Source organism: Pinus tabuliformis, chromosome J (assembly GCF_031772625.1).
Source record: "Pinus tabuliformis cultivar Carrire ecotype Pingquan chromosome J, CPIR1, whole genome shotgun sequence".
Lineage (NCBI taxonomy): Eukaryota > Viridiplantae > Streptophyta > Pinopsida > Pinales > Pinaceae > Pinus > Pinus tabuliformis.
In genome coordinates, this window is record NC_142295.1 from 769158570 (window position 1) to 769171951 (window position 13382).

Sequence of the window (13382 nt, forward strand, 5' to 3'; positions counted from 1 at the left end):
GACCCGTTGTGTTTGTTTATCAAATAAAAAGCAACGAAGATACCCTTCCAAACATTTTTTCACTATCTTAGTTTACCCATTAGATTGAGGATGATAATATGAGCTATGAGCTAATTGTGTACCAAGACAAGAAAAATAATTCTGTCCAAAAATTTCCAGTGAAAATGGTATCTTTGTCACTTACAATGATCTTTGGGTTTCCATGTATCTTTTGAATTATTTCCATAAATGCAATAGAAACTGTATTGGCTTTAAAAGGATGAGATAATGGAGAAAAGTGTGCATACTTGGTAAGTCTATCAATTACCACCATGATAACACTCTTTCCTTCATACTTGGGTAAACCTTTGATAAAATCCATTGATACCTCCTCCCAACACTGAATTGGAATGGATAAAGGTTGTAACAGACCCGGTGTCTTAATTGTATGAAACTTATTTTGTTGGAAAACCAAACATTTTGTCACAAACGTCTAAATATTAGGTTTAAGGCCATCCCAAAAAACTCTTTCTTGACCTTTTGGTAAGTTTTTTAAAGTCTTGAGTGCCCTCCTAAGGGGGACGTGTGCAATTCCAAAAGAATCTTTTGCTTGAGTTGGGAATTCTTACAAATATATAAGTGATCTTTGTGCCATAATTAATCATTTTTCCAGCTAAATGTATCTGATGTACTAGGATCTTACTGTAACTTTTGAATGTGTCCACACCTTTTCGTCATTCTTCCATTTTTCCCTTGCTTCAGTTATCTAATCATTTTGGATAATAGAAACGACACAAAGAAATGCTTCCACATCATCATCCTTTCTTGAGAGTGCACATGCAACAACATTTTGCTTACTTTTTTGTAGATGATTTCAAAGTCATAACCCAACATATTTGTGACCCATTTTCACTGCTCTTTTGAAGATAATATTTGTTCCAAAAATTATTTAAGACTATCATGATTTGTTTTTACCTTGAAGTGTCTTACCATTAGGTAAGGTCTCCAATGCTTTAGTGCTTGTAGTATTGCCAACATTTCCTTTTCATAAATAGGCTTGTGTAAATTCTTTCCTTTGATTGGATGACTTTCAAAAGCAATCAGTCTTCCTTCTTGCATTAAAATAGCACCAATTCCATTTCCTGATCCATCACATTTCACAATAAAGGTTTTTGTGAAGTCTAGCATAGCTAAGACAGGTGTTTGGCACATTGCCTCTTTAAGATGTTTAAAGGCCTTAGTTTCTTATGGAGTCCAAGAAAATGCATCTTTCTTCAGTAATGTTGTTAAAGGTGAAGCTATTCTCCCATAATTATTAACAAACTTATGATAATACCCTGTCAACCCTAGAAATCCTTGAAGATGCTTTATGGTTGTGGATATTTTCCATTCCTTAATAGCTTTAATTTTGTTAAGGTCTACCTTAACACCCTCATGAAATACAATATGACCCAAATATTCCACCTCATGTACTCAAAAGAAACATTTGGAGGTTTTTTCATATAATTGTTTCACCTCCAATAGTTTTAGCACCTTGTCAACATGTCGAACATGATCCTTCCAAAACTTGTTGTAGATTAGTATATCATCAAAAAATACTAACACAAAATTTCTAAGGGTTTGGAAATGGAATTCATCAAACCTTGAAATGTGGAAGGTGCATTAGTAAGGCCAAAAGGCATGACCAAAAATTCATAATTATCCTCATGAGTTCTAAATGTTGTTTTCATAATGTCTTCAGTCTTCATTCTAATTTGATGATATCCAGAATGAAGATCCAGCTTGGTGAAATAAATTGCTCCATGTAATTCATCCAACAATTCATCAATGACATGACTAGGAAACTTATCTTTAATAGTGAGCGTTTTGAGCTCCCTATAATCTAGACACATATGCCATGATCCATCCTTCTTGTGTACCAATACTACTGGAGCAGAGAAATAACTTTGACTAGGTTGAATTATATCATCCTCTAGCATTTCTACAACCATATGTTCAATTTCACTCTTTTGGGCATAGGGATATCTATAAGGTTTGATTTTTGGAGGAACACTTCCTGGAATAAAATGAATAGAATGATCATGATCACAAATAGGTGGGAGGCCTTTGGGAGTCTCAAATACTTTGGAATGATTGTCCAAGAATTTTTGGAGTTCTAGAGAAATAGATGATTTCGATGTTTGAACCTCTAGTGAGCATAACTGTGCAATTATGCCCCGTTTTTCTTTCTTCAGAAGATTTTTCTTTCCGTTAGAGTTGATTATATTTCCTTGCTTCCCTGTGATACCCCTTAATTCAACTTCCTTTCCTTCCCAAAAAAAATTCAAGAAAAGTTCTTGAAAATTAAAAGTTATCATCCCCAAAGATTGTAACCATTGGACGCCTAATACAACATCAACACCACCCATTGGAATGGAAGCATTGGAATATTCAATACGTATTCCCCTATGGTTAGCTTGATATTATGGAACTTTCCAAAGCAATTTATAATTCCTCCATTTTCAGCCATCACTTGACACTCTAGTGTTGGGTGTTGGATATAGGAAGCAATTCAATTCCTTGGCTATCTTACAATGAATAAAATATAGGTACTTCCCAAATCAACGAGCACTAGTACATTTTTATTTTTGATATGTCATTCTATCTTGAGAGTTTGAGGAGTGGAAATTCCTACCAATGCATTACAAGATATGTTTGGATTCATTTCTTCTTTCTCTGGGGTTGGTTCCTGATGTATATCCTCCTCCTTTGTTGTGTCTTGTTCCTTTTCTTCCTCCTCTTCACAATCTATTTAGAATAATTTCTTTTCAACACACTTATGACCTTTAGTGTATTTGTTATCACGACTGTATCAAAGCCCTTTTTCTCTTTTTTCCTCCAATTTTTGTGGCATCAACCTTGTAGGTCGTGGAAGGCTAAGAGCAACAATACTTCCATCTTTATAGTTGTGAGTGGTAGACTTCCTTGTTGCCATAATTTTGCTTTCAACTTTTGTTGCCACCCTGAATGCCTTCTCCAATGAATCAGTTTCCCAAAGGTGAACCTCATGTTAGATTTTATCCTTCAAATTACCTATGAAGAAATCAATCCTATGCTCCTCTGAAATATTAGCTACCCTGATATTCAATTTTTCGAAGTCCTCAATGTGCTCCGCCATTGAACCCTTTTTTTAAAATTTATCAATTGGCTAAAGAAGGTGTTGCTCTTTGTATCCTCATAATGTGCTATCATTTCCTCCGTAAAAATTGACCAAGTGACAAGTGGTTTATGAGAACAAATCCATTGATACCATAAAAATTGATTGGGTTCTAAATATAATGATGCAATGTGTACCTTTTGTGTGTGTTGCACATCATGGAGATCAAAACATTGCTCCATCCGTAGTATCCATGTTAGTGGATCCTTGCCATCAAACTTCCTCATATCGATCTTTGGAATTTGATGGGTCTTAAACCCAACATTGGAGTCTCTAAAATCATGATTAACATTTCTTGTGTTCTCATCATGAGTTTCATGGAATACCTTTTCGCCATTAGGAAGCATTTCTTGTAGAAAGTTTGTCAAACCTTCCATGTTTTCTGTTAAAGATTTCAGGTTGCCTTTTATTTCTACTTTTAAACAATCCATATCACCATTTATTTATTCTTTTAAACCATCCATGTCCCCTTTTAGTTCATCTTTGGTTGCTCTTTGTGAGAGTGAATTTTTTTGCAATTAGTCCCATAATTTTGATATATCATGTTGCAATTCTTCCTCTTCATGAGTCATAGTAGAGCTTTATGAGGACTTAATGGGTGTATAATTCTTTGTTTTGGGAGGAATTTTATAACCAAATACTGATATCTATGCTTCAATATGCCCTTTGAATCACTTTAAACTATTTTTTCAAACAAAATTTATGCAAAATTTAAATAAAATACATACCTTTTTCTTGCTTTTTAGGAGCTCGATATTGAAGCTATTGTGTCTCTGTAATTTTGGATCTACGAGGTCTAAAATTTCATCGTGGTATCCCTTTAATTATTTTTTTCCAACCCCACAATTCAGATCAAGATTGGATTCTTCAATAAATATTTATTCCCAAACTCCCACGATGGCCTGATTATAGACTGGATCAGTAGAGCGAACTTGTACGAAGTGCCACGTTTTAATTGTTTTGAACTTCAACCCTAAAAATGATACAAAAAAAACTACAATCTGTTTGATTTCATTCACTTATTATGAAATTGAAATTCAAGCTTCAGATAGAAAGTTATGATGATTTTGGCTAGGTCACCTATTTCAGATGGAATTTTGGAGCTTGCAGAAACCCTAACTTATTTGGATCATATCTCCGAAAATATAGCGAACCAAGATCTGAAATTCATACAAGAAGTTCATTGATATTTTTTCTCCACGTGGTTTCAATTTCAGATTTTGAATCCTTTTATAAAAAAACATTTATAGAGAAAATTCCAAGATGGCATGTTGCAAGAAGCGAAACCCTAGAATCCAAAGCTTTGATACCAAATGTTATGCAACCAACTCACAAAATAGAAGAAAAGATAGATCAACGACTTAAAAACTAGCCTCTTAGAGGGTTAATCCTCCTTTACATTACATAAATGAACAATTATTGGATGATACAAATGATAATACCTCCTTGGTATATATAAGAGTCTATGGGGTCACAATATAATCAGAGCCTACATAACAATAATAATGTAAGGGCACAACAATAACAATAGTGGGATTCTATGGGGCACAATAATAACATGGGGGATAACTAAGCACAACATTCACTATATTGGGATACACTAACAATAACAATAAGGGGAATACACAAGTATTATAGGGACCTAACAACTAATATGAATGAATAATGCGAATAAACTTGACCTCACATACACGAGGAAATTGAGAATGTGGGGGATCAGGTTCAATAGGAGAGAAGCACCACTTGGGATTAGGATATCGATGTAGAGCCTGATAATTGGATCCTATACACTAAGAGCTCAAGTGCTATGGATACAAAATATTATAAAATGGTGGATCTTTATTGGAATCTTAAAATAGTTATTGGGAATATTTTGAAGGATCACGATGAAGCCGAGGCATATTGCTACAACTTAATGAATTCCAATTGTATCTCAAAGGCATCAATTCAAGGTTACATGTTTCAACTCAATAGGTTATTTCCCATTAGCCGAATGTTACTAAGTGAAGTACCATGCACCTCTACCTAGTGTTAATTTCAATACCTTAAACTATTATTGTGTATAACTAAGCTTCTAGATACTTTGTTTCTTTTACACAAGTGTCTCAATTTTGATAGTTCATGGCCTCTCAATCATTTCCATGTACTAGAATACTCTTTTAGTTTTTTCCTTATACAAAACTTAATTCAAACTCTCCAAACATGTGACATATTCAAATGTTGTTGGTTTGGTTTCCCGATTAGCAGATTAGCAACATTGGATATTGTCTATAATTTCTCTTATTTCTTAATAATAGAATTACGCTCTAGTTTACAAAAAAAATCAACCTACATGATTGAGATCATAAGGGCATCGATCACTTGCGACTTTGATTTTTCACATGGTTTTAAAACTTGATCTCTGATTAATATTATCAAGGATTACAATAGTAAATATATTCCATGAAAGAAGGACCAACACTAAGAGAATTTTGAAATATTGCTTTTTTATTTGGGCTTATGTGAAAGATATTTTAGAGATGGTAATATTGGGCCTTTAATTTGAAGATAGATTGGGTGGTTGCTAGAATTTCTTAGAATGGAAGGTGATGATTACTCTCTTATTAAAAGAAAATGATCTATAAGACATTGTAAGGACATGTGACTCTACCTATAAATCTACAAGACTTAGAAAATAACAACAAGAAGGAAGTGAAGGCCAATTGGATGGCTTTGGATGCCATACAAAACCATCAAATCCCTCATGTGTTCAAGAAGACTATGATGGAGAATATGTTCAATGGTTCAGTCAATCCTTTTTAGAGCCAAAACACAAAAAGGAAGATGATATTGCAGAAAAAGCTCAGATCCATGGAGATGTCAAAATCAAACCTAGTCATCAGTTATCTTCTGTGAATATAACATAGGTTTTTGATTAGCTTCCAATGGTTGGAGAGAAGGTTACATATGCAGAAGTAGTTCATATGACAATGAATGGTTTACTAGCTTCATGAGAACCATTTTTTAATGGTATTTGTACTTGGGAAAAACTTCCTAAATTTGAGAGGCTTTAGAATTATTGTATCCAAGAGGATACTTGGATGGAGTTAAAGGATAGCGATAAGGGTGGTAATGAGAACCTAGATATATTTGGTTTGTCAAATAAGGGTAGAGGTAAACGACCTATCAAGGGTAAGGAAAAGAGTGAGGAGTCAACCTCTTGACCAAGAAATGACTTAAGTAAAAGCAAGTGCTTCATTTATCATAAGCATGGTCATTTAGCATCACAGTGCCTAGAGAAGAAGAAGGGAAAAGGGAGGCAAAAACAGAAGCATGCAACAATCTCTACAAAATCTCAGATAAATTAGTTTATTACCAAGTTCAAGAGGGATTTTTTGATGATATATTTCCTTTCAACTAGTGTGATTTTGATGGATGCATGCTATGTGGATTGTGTGGCACCTCGAAAAATGACATCAACTTGAAAGAATTGAAGTGATCTAGGAGCATCCAAAAAGGCTCAAAAATTGAAGTCCTCAAATCTCAACAAAATTGGAACCATGTCATAAAGCTCAATGAGAGCTTTCGAACGGCACAAACGACACCTCAAAACGAGTTTCATATAACAAAGATATCATAGTCTGGATTTTTTGGCAAAAAATAAATATGAAAGTATAGTTGGGGTCCATTGGGTGCCACATGGCACTCCTACAAGCTTCCACGTGGCAACCCTATCAGTAGACCAATGGGACCCATACTCTCCACATGGCAATGTGGGAGCAGCACCCAATTGGCCAAAAATGTGTGTATAAGGCCCAAACCAAGGGTGCCACATGACATCCCCTGGTTGGTTGGGTTGGGTTATGTTGAGGACCGTGGTTTGTCGATTTCGATGAGGGTTCATTAGTTTTCATTGGATTCATACTCAACGTGTGTGAGTGTGTGTGTGTGTGTGTGTATATATATATATATATATATAACAAATTTAACCAAAATTGGGGGCCTACTCGGTTTAACATTGTGACCCCCCAACCACCAAGTCCTTAACTTAGTTGCACTAGCCATGAGGGCCAACAACCTTGTTTTAAACTCTACCCATTAAACTAGTATTTAAACATTTCTCATTCGCATGTTGAGGAGAGCATCAACCCTGGCATACAGAGAGCGCCCAAGAGGTCGAAGGACCAACGAGTGGCAAGAGTGACCCACGCCCATGCTAGGAACATCTTTTGAGATAGATTCCAAGGGGATATTTTGTAAGAATATTCCTAGAATATTATACTATTGTGGCATGGAATTTGAGGTGGAGATTCTCTAGGGTGTCTAGAGGTGAAAATTCCAAAACCTATTAAGTTTATACTTATTTTTCTTGAAATTTTGCATGGAATCCACCAATGCAGTCATAATTGGGATCTGAGCTGTAGAATTTTTGGTTATTTCTAGATTTGAGTTATTGTCATGTAATTTTTCCAATTTTGATGAGATAATATAAAAAGCTTCTCTACTAGAAGCAGAGCTTGGAAAAGTATTCCCATATTTGGATGAACTTTGTTATCAAATCATGGTGCAAGTATCTTTATTGTCATTTCTTCTTGTGTTTGTTTCTCCATGTGTGATTTCACTTACGGCTATTTCATGCTCTTTATGCAATTCATTTTAAAGTCATCGAAGTAAAGATATTAGATCATGTTCGTATCAAAGCAGTCTTCTTGGATGTGAATTGCGAGTGTGGATGCTTACCAGGGCCAAGCTCAAGGAGGGTGAAGGAAAACTTAACTCTTCAAACCTCGAGATTGGACATGCAACTTGAAGAAAGAAAATGGAGAATGACGACACTCACACTGAGAATTATAATCTTTCCAAAAAGCTTTCTACTAGATGTCAGACATGGTAGACATATTGTTTGCAAATTATGAGAAGAGATTTGCAAAGAAGGAAAAGAAGAAAACCAAAGAAGAGGATAATGCTTCAAGGAACTAGGAAATGGAGGAGACCCTCCTGAGCCTCCATTTCTATCTTCAAGTTCAAGTTCAAGTTCTAGTATTCTTATTATTCTTCTTCTTCTTCCTCCTCTCATTCTCATCATTCAAATGGTCATAAAAACAATGTTTCTATAAAATCCATTATTAAAATTAGATGTAAAATTTTATTTCCACTTTTTTAATGGAGAATGCAATGCAAATAAGTTAAAAAATTAGATTATACATATTGAAGTTTATTGTCACGTACAATAGATTAAAGAGGAAGAGGCGAAGGTCTAGTTAATGTCTCTTCAACTAGGAGGCACTTCCCTTGTATAGTGGGAGAGAAAAATTTAGAATGGTGGTAAGCATAATGGTAAACTCCTTTTATCATGGTTTGACTTTACATCTGCACTACGATGGAAATGTTACCCATTGGGTTACAAGGCTACTAGTTTTGTAAATGACCTTCTAGTAAGGACCTTCTAGTTCTGACTGGCTTATGGCTATGACTGAAGATCCATGATGGAGTGGCAACATTTGAGATAGGGAAGAGGGAATAATGTTCAAATTTTTACAGGAGAGTTTAGGATGCAGGCACTAGCATTATATGTTCCTTTAGACTCACTAGAAACTTTGATGAAATATATTGGCAATTTACATAGTTATATTCATCACTCATCGTTCTTTTTTGATCCCACTAATCTAGATGAAGCGTGTGTGAAAGAAATTCATATTGAAAATAGGGGAAAGCATGGACAAGAAGATCACACAGAGAATCCTTCATCCAAGTTCCAAAACAACAAGTTCGAAGGAAAAGGAAAGGGAAAGAAGACAACAACATAAAAGAAAGAGGAAGGAAATCCCTCTTGCAGTCATTACAAGAAATATGGGCTTGATGATAAGCATTGTTGGAAACTACATCCTGAGCTAAAGCCTCAGAAATATGGTGGCAAAGGGAAGTAGAAAATTGTTTCTATAGTGCAACAAGATCTAGTTTCTAAATCAAGTGATGAGATGTAGATCACAACCATTAGGGTACAAGGCAAAAATTCCTTTCCTGCTAGCTCAAGCTCTGAAAAAAAAATTGCATGATGATGAAAAAAGAAGAAGTGAATTATTTCATACGAGATTTGTATCTAAACACACAAAAATAAATACTCTTCTTGATATGGGTTCTCAAGTTAATTTGATATCAAAAAAAATTGTTAAGAAGTTGGGTTTGGGCACAATGCTTCATCCCAAACCTTACCCTCTTGGTTGGGTGTGCAAAAATTCAAAACTCAATGTCACCAAGCAGTGTAGGGTCAGATTTTCTATTGCTTCAAAGTTGATAGATGAGATTGATTTGGATATTGTCCCACTTTACATTTGTGGCATGGCTTTGGGAACCCCATACTTATATGAAAGGAAGGAAGTGTTCTTCAAACATGAGAACAAATACCATCTCACCAAATATGGAGTGGAATATATTATCAGATCGCATTCAACTCTTGGTAATGAAAGATGAAAATACTCATTGACTCCAGTAAGGAATATGCCAGCTCATGGCTGTGAGAGCAAAATATGTTAAAGCAACTGATGATTTCCAATGGTGTGGTCCTTCTCACAGGAAATAAATGTTTGATATTTTTTATAATTTTGATGATATTTTTTATAATTTTGATGATATTTTTTAGGAACCAGGTGGATTTCCTCGCAAGAAGGAAATTCAGCATGAGATCCTTCCAAATGTGGTCATGTATAGTGCAAAACAAACCTTTCAATGGGGAGGAAAGTAGTAGAAGGCTTTCAACCCCTTGAAAAATAAGACCAACATAGCACCAATATTAGCCTTGCTAGACCATCAACATTTATAGTACCCCTATTCACAAACCAAACTACAACAAGCTTGCATTTCACATGGATGGGTTATCTTCAACAATTCCATTTGGTGGAGAACTATTATTTGCAAGGCAAGTCACTCTACCATCTTGGTAAGTTATGTATTACTACAAGTGAAAGAGTCTTTGTAATTCGAGAATCTAACACTTCTCTTGTATATGTGCATTTTGGGATCATAAAAGCTATGGCCCATTTACAAAAAAATTGTTATTGGCCTCGGATAAGAGATATTGTAAACAAGTATGTAAAGGGGTGTGTGATGTGCTCTAATAGTAAGCCCGCTAATATAAAATTGGCGTTGTACACACCACTCCCTGGTCCTTCTCATCCTTGGGAGATTATCTCCATGGATTTTTCAGTCGGGCTACCTATGTCAAAAAGAATTCATGACTACTTGTTTGTATTAGTGGATAGGCTTAGCAAGATGTGTATCCTCACACTAAATAAAAGCAAATTCCTTTTGAGAAACTTGCTCACCTTTTCTTTTAGCATGTATGGGTCCATTTTGGACTGTCCAAATCCATTACCTCGGATCGGGATTCTTGATTCCTTAGGACGTTTTGCGAAATCTTGTGGAGAATGATGGACACCAAGCTGAAGAGGAGTATTGATTTCCATCCACAAACTGACGAATAAAAAGACGTGTCAACATGATAGTGGTTTATTTTCTCTGAGGTTACTATAGCAAGCATCCCAAGTTGTGGGATGAAAAAATACATTATGTTCAGTGTGCATACAATCGAGCCTTGCACTCTTCCACCCAAAGTTAACCATGTGAGACATGCTTTGTGTACCTTCCAAAGTGGCCCTTAGATTTGATCATTGGAAAATATGTGGATTCTAATGAACATAATGATAAAGATAAATCTCTCAAGTTCATTAAGAAGATCTAGATGATACATCAAACAATGTAGTACCAATTGGACAAGAGTTAGGCACAGTATAAAGCCTGACATGAAAAGCATAAAGTTGATCGTCAATTCCAGGTTGGATATTGAGTATGGCTTCACACCAGTGAGGAAAGGTTAAAGTGAAAATGCAAGAAGCTCAAGCTGATCATATATCGTCCATTCACTATCTTGGAGAAAATTAGTAGAAATGCTTTTTTTCTTGATCTACCAGCTTATATGCATATGTATCTTTGGTCAATGTAAAGAAATTGAAACATTATGAACATCCCATAATCATGGATCCAAACGAGAGTGGTCATGTTCCATCTATAGATGACTTTTCTCCGGAGTACTTATATAAGTTAATTGAAGACATCATTCTATATAAAAGGACATGGAATTCGTGATGGGGATATTTGGAGTACCTTCGAGTGGGTTTCAAGGGAATGCATCCAAATAAGGCATAGAGGATTGAAAACAAAAATTGAGGGACCAATTCCCTCACCTATTTGTTGATTGATAGGGATTTTGGAGGCCGAAAAGATTCTCAATGGGGAGGATTGGCCTAAGAGGATCAAATTTTGAAGTCCTCAAATCTCAACAAAACTGACACCAAGTCATAGAGCTGGACGAGAGCTTTCAAAAGGCACAAACAACACCTCAAACAGGCTCTATATGACAAATATATCACAGTCTAAAGTTTTTGGAAAATAGAGAAAAAAGAAAGTACATGTGGGATACATTGGGTACCAAGTGGCACTCCCAAAGGCTACCACGTGGAATCCTAGACAACATACCAGATGGGACCCACACCCTCCACATGGTAGTGCATGAGCAACGTCAGCAATCCCAATGGCAATGGTTTGCACTTGAGTTGGCATTTTCGTGGTCCAATTCAGGGTCACCATGTGGCAGCACCGGATTAACCAGTAGTGGATGTATAAGGCCCAAAAAAGGGAACCATATGGAAACCCCCTTTTAGTCAGGTTGGGTTACGTTGAGGACCATCATTTGTTGGTTTCAATGAGGGTTCACTGGTTTTCATTGGATTCATGACCAACATATATATTTATATAAGTATATATATAAAAAAGTAAACCAAATTTGGGGGCCTGTGGGGTTTGACACCAGGACCCCCTAACCACCAAGTTCTCAACATAACCATGCCAACCATGAGGGCCAATAGACTAGTTGTAAACTCTACCCATTGAACCATTATCTAACCATTACCCATTCGCATGTTGAGGATAGCACCGAACCTAGAATATAGAGAGTGCCCAAGGGGCCAAAGGACTGACAGATGGTTAGAGGGACCGACACCAGGTCAGGCACATATTTCGAGAAAAAATCCAAGGGGATGTTTTGTATGAATATTCCTAGAATATTCTACTATTGTGACACAAAATTCAAGGTGGATATTCTCAGGGGTGTCAAGAGGTGTAAGTTCCAGAATCTTATGAAGTTTATACTCATCTTTTTTTATTTCACAAGGAATCCACTGGTGTAGTCATAATTGGAATCTGAGAAGCATATTTTTTGTTCATTTGTAGATTTGAGGTATTTCCATGTCAATTTTACAATTTTGCTAAGATAGTATAAAAGGCATCTACACTAGAAGCAGGGCCTAGAGACGTAGTCCCATCTTTGGATGAATTTCGTTATCAAATCATGGTGCAAGTGCCTTCATTGTCATTTATTCATGTGTTTTTTTCTTCATATGTGATTACATTTATGGTTATTTCATGATCATTATGAAATTCCTTTTAAATTCATTAAAGTAAAGATCTTGGATCACCAAGACTTTATGGGAAGTCATTTATCAGTTTCAGTTGGCTTTATGATATTAGGCACGTTGTATATGGAAACATTGAGAAGTTCAAAGTGAGGTTCGAGGTGAGAGAGTTCTTCGAGAGAAGGGAGTGGATTATGAGGAGACATTTGTTGTGATCACTAGGTATATTTCTATTCGCATTTTTATGTCATTGTTTTCATTTATGGGATGGAGGATATATCATATGGATGTGAAGACAACAATGGGATCATTGAGGATTAAGTGTTTATAGAGAATTCTTGGGTATTTGAGGTAAGTGGAAAGGATTCACATGTGTGCATGCTTAATAAAGGCTTGTAAGGGATAAACAAGGAACCAAAAGCATGGTATTAAAAGGTTTATGGATATTGATAAAGTATGGGATTTGTCAAAAGTGAAGTTGATCCGAACATATACTATATATTTGTTCAAATTGATCTACTCATTTTGGTTTTGTATGTAAATGACTTGTTTTTAACATGTGTAAAGAAGCTCATTACATGGCGCATAGTAGACATGGAAAATAAGTTTGAGATGAAGGACATCAAGTTGATGCATTACTTCTTGGGGTTGAAGGATTGGTAGAGATCGGGGTAGATTTTCCTTAGGTAGGGAAAGTATGTAGTTCAGATCCTACAGAGGTTTTGGATGGAGGATCGTAAACCTAAGGCCACATCCATGAT